Here is a 12,512-nt window from a genome sequence, read left to right on the forward strand (position 1 = left end):
TTCATCAAGTTAACTGCAGATGTAACGAAGTATTTGCTGAGTACAACGATTCTGCAACTGACGGCTTGCCCCAGTTCCATCTTACAGCTAACTCTCTTTCATCACACTATATAACACAGTAATGTTAAAGCGGCTGTATTTTTCTGAAATAGTGCTCGGCCACCCCATAAGAGCGTCTCGCTCTCTTAATGGCGAACCAAAATAAAAGCAAATATATAAAACATAACAAATAGAGCTATGCTCAATTAGCAATGTCTACTGAACTGCAGTTTTAAGTACTGCTCTCACGACGTACTTGCAAAGTCACTGGGGTCATTTTCTTAGAGCCCTTGCATTTAGTCTTACAAGCACAAATAAGCTTGACTACTCCCACAACAAGAATTATCAGTAAAATAGCCACTAGAACTACCAAGATGGATGGCATAAAATATTGCTGATACTCGACCAACAACGGATCATTGTCTTCTTCTAACGGTGGAACAGTTATTGGCACCCCTGTTGCAGGTACTGGAACAACATCATGACCATTATGCATATGACGCATGAATATCTTCTCGGAACTGTTGAACACAGCACGGCTAAGTACGAGAAAGTCTGTGGACAATACTCTGCAAGAAGCGTCAAACAGCTTGGATCCTTGAAGATTGAAGGACGTCGACTTGTTACCTCGGCACATCGTCGTAACAGGGCATTTTTTTGCAGTAAATGGCAGTAAGAGTTCTGGTGGTGATCATGTGGTATTCATGTGGAAACCGTATAAAGTCACATTCTGTCGGAGTCTGTCTATGAACTAATGATAATTCACAACCACCCACAGATACAACTCGCAATTGGAAAACATTACTGTCACACACATACTTCTCCCTAACCAAGGTACAACCTGTCTTATAATCAACTCCCGAACCTTGATATTGATCTCCCAAAATGAACATGGTCTCTAATCCATCCCATGTCACTACTAAGTCTCTAAAAGCACTAGGAAAAGGTCTAATAATAAAACTAAGAAAAGGCTTCATTGTACTGACAGGAACGTATACTATTAATCTCCGATCAGACAACCTCACCCTCAAAACATTATAATATAAATACAAATCTACCCCCGTGAACAATACTTTCGCCCCATGTAGATAAGCGGAATTCTTTAGAACATTTTCTAAGTATCCTAAAGGTAATATATCACCATACACACGACCATCTGCTGCAGCAATAATTGCTTTTATCTGCATTTGCACTTCTGTCCTTAGAGAATCAGTTTCTTTCTCAATATTAAGAAAAGTATGTTGGATCGTAAGAAGTGCTATTGTCACATCAAGATCTTCTCTCAAACCTTCTACTGTAACTGACAACTCATTCAAAGAATGTCTCATTGTTTCAAAACCACTTCTCAACTTCTCATTACTTTCTTGCAACTGATTTAACTGTTTCCCCTGAGCTATTAAGTCTCTTTGCACTTCTGCTACTTTGACTAAACTTCCAATGGACATCGCTCTAATCGCAGCAATCACGCCAACACCTAAAAGAACTAAAGGTGCTGCTCTTTTTTTACTTCTCTATTCTGTATAGAAGGTGAATTTCCTGGAGTAACGTCAGGAATCCATTCTAACGTTTTATCTATCCCTTTATCAACTCTATCTAATGTTATTCTTATTTCTCTCATTAATCTAGTTAAAGGGACTGGTAAAGTTCTCTTATTCTCTACTTCATCTAGCGTCTTTCTCATTTGTTGTAACCTATTCTTAGAATTACTCAATTCCTCTCTGGCTGATCCTATCTTGTCAAATTCCACACTTATGGTCACTTGGTCCGAAGCTAACCAGACTTTATGATCTTCAACCACTACACCTGGTCCTGAACGAGCTTCCTGACCCCAGGTTACTGTACCCAACAGGACTATCACTAAGAACTTCAGCATCTAGAATAAACGAGAGACAAAAAAAAACAATAAATACCATATATATACAAATATCAACATATTTATCCCTCTAATTATATACAAATGTTCCATTACATCCCAACTTTCTTTAATTTTGAAATATGAGTTAATTTCGTCACACCAGTATTTACGTCTTTTACTACAAATCTATTCCTTTTTTTGATCTCTACAATCTCAAAAGGTCCGTGGAACTTTGGACTTAATTTATAATTCGGATCATTCCGAACATTCACGTTAACAAACACTCTATCACCCATAGAAAAAGCTACTCCCCTCGATTTCGCGTTACTTTTCTCTACCATTGCGCGCGAACTAAGTTCAAGTTCTTTACTGATACGCGCAAATCTTTCTCTCGCTGTATTTATCAACGAAGTAACCGTAACATCGCCCTTAACTCGCTCTGGTAATAAATCAATTGTGTCATTCGTCATAGAATTGATACTATATTGCACTTCATCCAAAGATCTGTCCCAATGTGTATCGGAACCGCCCACAGTCATGCGTAAAGCTTCGACTATTTTCCGATTCGCCCTCTCACATAACCCGTTCGCTTCTGGTCTATACGGGATTATAGATACTTTTTTTATTCCCAGTAAATTAGCAAGACCGTCTAAAGTCTTATTAATAAATTCCCTACCATTGTCTGTGATCAGACATTCAGGAACACCATATCTACAAATTATCCCCTTAAAGAACGCTATAGCAACTTCCTCAGCTGACTTGTATTTCAGTGGGAAAATCTCGACAAAACGAGTTAACTCGTCAACAACTACTAATAGATGTCTATATCCATAAGCAGATTCTGAGAAGTTACCGAGAATATCCATATGCACTCTCTGAAACGGCCTGTTTGGTATGGGATCCAGCATATATACGGTATATGTGTGTGTCTGATTGGTCGAGTTTCACCTGTTAAAACTCTTAATAAAGTTAAGAACAGTGCCAACTTCCATTATCTTAATATCTTCTTCAGTTTATTAAAGGTTTTTTGTCTGACTGATTGTGTATAATTTGTGGCTTCCGTCTTCAGCATCATATACAGAAACAAAGAACTAAGTTACTGAACTATCTTTATATATTCTTCTCTCTGACCTGGGCATTAGGTCATTTTTGCTCAATGAGGCCTTTGGATTTGCTGACTTGATCGTATCCTTCCTTAAAGAACAACTGGTCATCTGATGTACAGAGAAGAGATTAACAAGGAATCTCGTTCATCTATAGACACGGCTTTTGCTATACGGAACTTCTGTTACTTATTCTCTTGGTGGAGGATTTTGGATATATAGAAATATCAAGTAAAATAACGGTGTTATATCCTGAGATCTATGGATTAATGACAACTTGGCTTTCCTTTTAGGGATGTCTTAAATACTCCGATGTAGTTTTGTTGGTAATTGTTTTTCTCTTCCTGTTGAACTGACCAACCACGATGGTCCTGTCATTAGTTTCTGAACGGGGCCTTCGCTGTTACTTATGTTACTGATGATAACTGACATGGTTTATATTATTATTATTATTATAATTATTATTATTATTATTATTATTATTATTATTATTATTATTATTATTATTATTCAGAAGATGAAACCTATTCATATGGAACAAGCCCACAGGGACTTGAAATTCAATCTTCCAAAAAATATGGTGTTCATTAGGAAGAAGTAACAGGAGGCAGAGGGAAATGCGTAAAAAAGAGATCCCACTTATTAAAAAATAAAAAAAAATAAATTAACAAATTAAAAAAATGGATAAAAATATATTATAAAGCAAGGAGAACAGTATTGGGGTAGCAATGCATTGCATCTTCGCTTGAACTTTTGGAGTTCCAATTGACCAGACATCACACCCTTCAACACCTCTCTTTCTAGAGAACCTTCCACACTGAAGTTTAGATCAAATTTCAAAATGATCGATATTTGTCAAAATGTGATCTGAGAACTAAGTACACTATGTGCATATGGCGGAAAACATTTAGACATTAATGGTATAGATAAACACCGCTCATTTATCCCTTCATACTGATTTTTTTCAGGGCGATTTCTATTAATATATTGAAGCAATCGTATGTAGTAACGTCGAATTCCACAGAGTATTCATTTTTTTATTACAATATAAAAGCTGTTTAAGAAAACCTGGATTTATACCATATGTCATTCACCCTCTGAAAGGAATTGCACGAGTGAATGGAGCTCTGAAGTTCTACATTAGTCTGTGACATTCTTTCAAGTTGAAATCACATACTTTCATTCACTAATGAAAAACAAATCGAAATAAGCAGCTTTTCAAAAGAAAAAAAAATGTGAAGGAGCAGATGCAGAGCAGGGAGACAGAGGTAGGCGTGAGAGATCCTAACCTTTCCTAGAATGCCGTGTCCTAACCTATCCAGACCTTCAATTACTAACCTAACTTGAGCGCCGTGCCATGGTATGGAGGGGGGTGGGCTTCGCCGCCCCCTCCCCCTAGACTCTAATTAATTCTTGAATATCCCTGTCTTCCTACTCTCCATACTACCCAATGTGAATAAAGTGGAAAAAGTTGTGAAAACTGTATAATTTGGAATTCAAATACCTTCAGATATTTATATTTACTCGTCAAACTCAGACCAAACAACATCGGAAACTGGCGTTGCTGGAAAAATTATTTCTTTGTATTGGAAATCTTCCCAGAGTTTCCTCAGCCAGCCAAAGGAGGAGCCCTCAATGGCTGTTCACCAGGTAGCCTAATTAGCGCATTACAAATGGACAGGAAGCATTTTGTAAAATCACTGATTCTGCATACCAGATGACCCAGAATTGTCTTGCTTTAACAGAAAGTAAGGAAATATTTATACAACTCCAAAATCAGACGATTTGCTTAGAATGAAAGGTTACTCTTGATCAAACTGACGATAAAAATCATATTTTCACCTTTTACGGAAAGGAGAGCAGCTTTATTAATTATGGATTAACATTTTTAATTAACCTGATACTTTAAACAAACAATCCTTGACACTTTCACAGAAAAAAATATAATCTGTAAGACTATAACAAACAGAAAGAAATTTACACGTGTTCATTCTCAGTTCCAGATTACCAACATGTTCTGACGTAGTTTAGCAACACTTCAATCTATAGAGTCTGATTCCTGCTGTTGGATTAAATTGCTAAAGGTATACTCCAAGAATTTTACCCTTAAAATAAGCTACATCTGTCAATTCCAGTCAAATTCGTCTAAAATAACGATGAAAAGGCATACAAATCCTAGAGTTTATTTCAAATATTAAACCGATGATAACTCTCCAGTATCCAAAAGCGTTCGTCTATCATATCACCAACAGAACCAGATAACTAAATGAGCGCAGCTGAAAACCCTGGGAGCGATGAGCTGAAAAGGCGAGAGGAGAGGACAGAGCAAATCCTTGCTTTCATGGCAACCCCCCTGGCATCACATCAGAAAGAGATAAATTGAAATTGCTCATTCATTAATGAATGCTATTCGATACAGAATTAATGAAATAGGATTCTCCGATGGAAGGGATTAAATTCTCTTGGTCGCTGATGTTGCAAAAGTGTTGGGGTATCGGTAGGTTTTGCACCAGGATGAATTTCTGTTAATATAACTGAAATATCACCAACCGTTGGCCCTCCACACACCCATCCCTTCCACCTTTCTCTCTCTCTCTCCTTTTGTTTTTGTCATTTCCCGCGTCAGTGCTGACATGTAATAAGAATAGATAATAAGCCTATTTTATTCTTAAGATTATGAATAAAACAGGCCTTTTCTGAGAAGTGTTTTCAAGAATAATTTTTGGAAGTTTGGTAAAGGCTTATACAATATACTACGGAGAATCAGGACACTTCCAGCTAAATATTTTTCTTGCAAATGATAAGGTAAAACATTTCAGGGTAATTTGACAATTTCCTCGTGTATCCAGCATTTACTTTTCACCATTCCTTCCTCTCGCATTCCTTAACATTCATGAACGAAAACGGAAAAAGTCCCTCGACTGTGATATCTAAACAATAAGTGGCCTACTGAAAAGGTGACAAACTATTCAATAGAAAATTGATTGAGTCCCCCCCCCCGCGAACCTGGGATATTTAAACAAGTGTCCTACAGACAAGGTTTTCAGAAATGCCAATGGAAAATATATCAAGTTCCCTGCATAGGAGTCTTATCCAGTATGTGGCCTACAAGCAAAGTGACCACTCTATAGATGGGAAATAACTCAAATCCCTATGACTGGAACACTACTAACAAGATTCATAAAGACAATAGGAATATGGCTCAATTAGTCCAGACTTGGATACAAACAACAAGTGTCTTGGAATAAGGCTCAGTTCCCTCTGACTAAGCCACAAGTGTCCTAGAGACAAGGTGACAAAACAGTAAACACAAAATTGATCACCCAGATGTGGACATTTAAACAAGGTCTTACAGACAAGGTGACAAAACAGTCAGTGGGATATAACTAAAGAACTCTAGACTGGGACACTAGACCAACCAATGTCCTAGATTGGGAAACTTATTCAACAAGTGGCCTGCAAACCAGTTTACAAAACAGGCAAAGGACACTGACTGAAGTCCCAAGGACTGGCACACTTAACAACAAGATTCATACAAAGGGACAAAACAATCCATTGAAATGGATCAAATGGGACATCAACCATCAAGTGTCCTACGTACAAAGTAACAGTAGGGTCAATGAAATCGGATCAGTTCCCAAGACTGGGACAGACAACCAACAAGTCTATTTACAACCAAGGAAAAAACTATCAGTGGAAAAAGGGATCAAGTAACCGACACACGAACAGAAAACTGGTCTGCAAACAAAGTAGCAAAACAGTTTATAGAAAGTTAACTTTGCCAATCAGTGGCCTGCAGACAACATGACAAATTAATGTAAAATAGCTGCTGTTCCCAGCCATTAACAACCGAAGCATTCAGTGGGCTGAGTCAATTTGGTGATTTCCAACATTTTCTGGATTTGTTTTCTTTTACAGCATCTTACTTAGGCACTTTGAAAGATATTCATAAATGACAAACTGTTCTTCATAGTACAATGTTTCATGTCATGTTCCTCCTTTTTGTTTGATTTTTCTTTGTCCTTCGCACCCTTTTTGAGTTATTGTTCAGAAAAAAACCATAAATCCATTGAGATTTGTCAGAAACAGCCATTAAAAGTTCCGTTCACCAGTAAAGCAGAATGAGTCAGGAGGTGACAGTTGATTATAATTTCAAATATCTCCGTGATAATAGATGAAAATTTTCTGAGATGGGGTGGGTTTAGGAACACAACCAAGAGGGACTGTATGTGATGCCTTAATTACAATAGAGAGAGAACAGGTATTCCATATGACATGCCTACTGAAGGCTCTTGTTGGTGTGGGAGAAAAAGGGATGGGGCAATGGACAAAAAGTGATACAACGTCAATATGTATTGGTCGGGTCTTAAAGGGATCACCTCTATTTGTGACTTTTACTCTCAAGAGATGGTTATAACCTTGCACCGGTTAAACATTCAAGATCATTAGATCTGCAGTACATGTGAATGATAAGTCTCTTTATCATATTAATTTCACCAAATTGGATTCGCCATTTCATTAAAATCTGTTATGAGCACAATGCAAGAAGAAATATAATTATCGTTGAACTTAGGCTAATTTATTTTCAATTCCTTCAAAACAAAATGAGGAAAAAGGCAGGTCTCTTAACATAAAGACCTCCTTGTGAGAATATCACGTCATCATGATTCACCAAGTGACTTCTTTTCACGAAAGGCAAGTAAATAAGTAAATAAGTCCAGTCAGTCTCCTGGAAACGAGCTTATAAAGGCCAGTGCATCTCAGGAACTTCCTAAAAGAAAACGAGACAAATATAAAATAATCATCTCCCTCCAAGACACTCTGCTGTCAGAGAACATTTGAGGCCTCTGTCGTCCTTATTCTATTGCAGAGGCTTTCAGGGCATCTGGAAGCTCTGGGGTGGGAAGTAACTTCGCTTTATGGACCAATTTTCTTCTCTTTTCCACATAACCAAGACACGACAAGGATTTTAGCTCTCCATTATCTTGCAGTACTCTGACTTGAGATTACTTTTATCTGCGCACCATCAAGTAATTTTAGCATCTGACTCTCTTTATATTAAAAAAAAATGAGAAACTCAAAACGAATATATAATTATACATAAAAGTACATTTTATATTTGCATATACATATATACCATCTGTTGGTCGCGAGTTCAAATCTATACCGGCCAGTGAAGAACAAGAGGAATTTGTTTCTGGTGATAGAAATTCATTTCTCGCTATAATGTGGTTCAGATTCCACAATAAGCTGTAGGTCCCGTTGCCAGGTAACCAATTGGTTCTTAGCCACGTAAAATAAATCTAATCCTTTGGCCAGCCCTAGAGAGCTCTTAATCAGCTCAGCGGTCTGGTTAAACTAAGATATACTTATTTTTAACTCTCATCTATCTCTCTCTCTCTCTCTCTCTCTCTCTCTCTCTCTCTCTCTCTCTCTCTCTCTCATCATCCATCATTACAGACTGTCGTAACTCAAAAATTTGAAGTTTTGAGTTACATAGGGCTCATAAGATTGCCCATTTAATTCTGCGTCTTTGCAATAAAGTCAGTAAGTCTAAGTGCATTTTTTGGCCGAGAGATGGCGCTGGAGAAAGATTTTAAGTCTAAATCAAAATCTCGGTGCAGTTTGTGAAAACAGTGTTGTAAGTCAGTGTTACATTGGTAGTTATAGAGAAAGCATCATTTGAATTTTAAAGCGAGACTGTTGTGCAATGACTTCTCAGGTTTTAGCTGCCTCTTTTTCAGTTAAAGTGAGAGTTCACTAAAATGGTGTTTATTTGTTGTTAAGACTTTCTTGCATTGAAACAGATTAACTTAGTATTTGAAAGTGACTTGACGTGATAACCCAAATTGCATCTTTCTTGTAGAATAATTTGAATAGAAAGGTGCACGGTAAAAGCAAAATGTGGCATTATTGAACAAAAAGTCCGAGAAAACATTTGATAAATTATGACTTGCATCTCTTTAACAAAAAAACCACAATCTTTTATTTACTAACTAAATGTTATATAATGAATTACAGCTGTCTTGCAGAAAACAGTTTTAACAAAATCGTAATTCGCCGTGTTGTAACATGATTAATGTCGGTTTATACACAAAAAATTACAGTGATTTTTAATTACTACAATGCTTTTCAGAATTTATTCATGATAAACTATGCTTTCCCGTGGACAAAAACTCTTGCAAATAGCATTGCAAAGAAAAGAAGAATCTAAACAGTCTATTGAGAGGCGGATCGGTATCAGGTGAGTTAGGCCTATGTGTCATTTCTTTGGTGTATAAAGTGATTCTATACAAGTTTTGCAAATTGAGCCGCTAGAGTTCAGGGTAACCGAACGTTGACTGCTGTTTAGGAGGACAAAAATTTCTCCTATTTAAAAAATCAATAATCCGTCAAAAAAAAAAATGAATGGAAAAAAGTTGTTTATCTGGTTGCGATACATTATGCTATATTATAATTATAATACATTTTTTTTTTTTCTTTTTTTTTGCAATTCAACTAGGCAGCAACATCTGATGAATGAAAAACAGTCATGGCTTTTCAAATAGAAAGTGAGATTTAAACTCCTGTAACACCAGATGCTCAGGCTGTGTTGGCAGAAGCAACTGGATCCAAGTTAGAGAATTTTGTTTAAAAATAACTGCTATGATAGTTTTCTATTGTAGTTTGTGTTTGATTTTACCGATGATTTCCTTTAAATTATTTTAATCATATTTTCAAGGCCAGCTTGAGAGTATTTAAAATCTATTTATTTTTTGATAAATATTCTGACTCAATTCCATTTTCACAAGTTCGTTGTTGGTAGAACAAATTTAACAACTAGGACATTCATTTACTGGGTCTCAAGCCTGGCAGACATTCACAGGGATTATGTCAAAGAATCGAAAGAAAACATTAGCCCTATGCAAACTACGCGATGTTCCACAGTGTGTTTGTGAATGAGTTCAATATTTCTTTCTTCACTCCAAAGAAAGATCAGTGTGATGTGTGTGTGCTGTTTAACAATGCAGAGGGAGAAGCTAAAGATAACTTGAAAGAAAAATATGACATACATCAATCTGAAAAGCAGCTTTCAAGAAAAGAAAAACAGCAAGATAAGACCGAAGAAATGCTATAGTAGCTGTGTATGATCTACAAGCCGTTATGCAACTCCCACAAGGTGACGTGTCCATCTTTTACTATAAATCAAAAACGTTAAATGTCCTAAATTTTACAGTTTATGATCTGAAGACGAATGCCCTGTGACTGTTTTGTGTGGGATGAAACAAATGGTCAGCGAGGAGTGAATGAAATTGGCACTTGCATCCTCAATTACATAGAAAATCTATGTGATAAGAATGAAGGACAAGACATTGAGATAATTTTTATTCTGATAATTGTGCTGGGCAGCAAAAGAAAAGCTTTATGCTGGCAATGTATTTGTATGCTGTGACTAATTTGCCTGTTGCGTCAATCACTCATAAATTCCTAATCAAGGGCCACACTCAGAATGAAGGTGATTCTGCACATTCTCTTAGTGAAAAGCAACAAAGAGGCTGAGAAAAGGACCCATATTCGTTCCAGAAACCCTTATTACTGCAATTCGCTCTGCGAGAAAACAAGGGCAACCGTTCCGTGTTCGTGAAATGCAGTACGATGATTTTAAGAATGTGAAGTGTCTCCCTACACAAATGGGACCGATTAATGTTAAAGAATTAAGATTAAGTGAAATCAAAGTCATGAAGTTTGAAAAACAAAGTCCAACTTCAGTTTCCATCAAATATTCATACAGTGATGAATTCTACAATTTCCAGTTGATCAAGAAACCAAAGGTTGTAAAAGACCTCCTGCAGTGTTACTCCAAGAAAATTGCACTCCAGTGAACAAAAAAAAAAGACCTCAAAGAAATGTTGAAAAAGGCTTGATCCCAGAATGCACCTATTCTGAAATTTTATAACAAGATAGTAACCGGAATTTGATACATAATCTGATCCAATGGTGTATCAACCTCTTATCTAACTTTCTAATTGTATTATTTGCTAAAGATTGATCTTTAAATGTTAATTTTTATAATTGGAACCAATTGTTTGTAAACTGGCCTAATAACTTGTTCTTTGTTTGCATTTTGTTACAAGATAATAAAAGAATCTAATGTTTTATTTGTTATTTTCTTTCTAATCAGCCTTTGTGAGTTTATTTTGACCTTTTTGTTTGCTATTGAATGGATTATACTGTTCATTTTCTAAAGGAATATTGGCTTTAAAATGAATTGAAACTTACAGATTTTCTATTTTAATTATTAGTGAAGACAAGACAAATGATCTAAAAGAATTGTGAAAAAAAGTTTGATCTCATCATCACTATTTAGATTTTTATAACAAGTGTAACAGAATTTGATGCTTAATCGGTTCCTTTGGTGTAAAATACCTCTCTACCTTATTAATAGTATCATTGCCTAAATATAGTTCTTCAATTGAAGGGAATTTTTCCTTTATATAATTAAATCTATTGAGAGGAAAAAATTTAATTTTTGTTCTTGGTCTGTATTTTTTACAAGATTCCAAATAGAATCTAATGTTCTATTTTGTTTTTCCAATCAGCCTTTATGAGTTTTTGAACTTTTTTATTACTGAACAGATTATACAATTAATTTTGTATTGTATATTGGCTTTACAATAAAATGAAAGCTACAGATTCTCAGTATTTTTGTTGATATAAAGACCTAAAATGAAATACAACAACTAAAACTTTTAATTTTTGGTGATAAAGTGTTGTAAGTCAAAAAATAAAAACAAAAATCTCTATTCAAGTAAATTTAAAGGAACATATATTCTTTTTGTTCATTTAACACTCAAGTGGAACCCTATTTATCTAATTATGATAGTAAGTTTTGTTGCTTTGGGTAAAATTGTTAAAAAGTTATAGGACTTTGAAACTTTAAAACGCTTCTCCTGAAAAATCAAGATTTTGGAGTTTGAAAAAAGTCTTGTAATGATGGAGCGATATATATATACCAATGGCATATTGATATATATTCCAGAGATGATATGCTCCACTATATTATCCTATATATATATACATATACATATTATATATATACATACATATATATATAGTAGCATATCATATATATATGAACATATATACTATAAAATACATATATATATATATATATATATATATAACAAATAAATAATACATATATATATATAAATATATATATACACACATATATATATATATAGATAGAAATATATATATATATATATATATAGAGAGAGAGAGAAGAGAGATAGAGAGTCATAAAGCTTTTTATATACTTTAACTGATTTCTGGTGTGTACTTGCACTCATTAGTAACACATGAGAATCTTATTCCCAATGACACCAATTGGTACATATGAAATAACACAGAAATCCATGACTATTTCAATTTTTTTCTTGATATAAAACCCTCAAGTCTTTTTGTATGGACATACCTTCAAATAAAGCTGATTTGGTCATTGTGCTTGGTAACAAGGTGGCAGGTATGAGGGT

The sequence above is a fragment of the Macrobrachium rosenbergii genome, chromosome 26 (assembly GCF_040412425.1).
Source record: "Macrobrachium rosenbergii isolate ZJJX-2024 chromosome 26, ASM4041242v1, whole genome shotgun sequence".
Lineage (NCBI taxonomy): Eukaryota > Metazoa > Arthropoda > Malacostraca > Decapoda > Palaemonidae > Macrobrachium > Macrobrachium rosenbergii.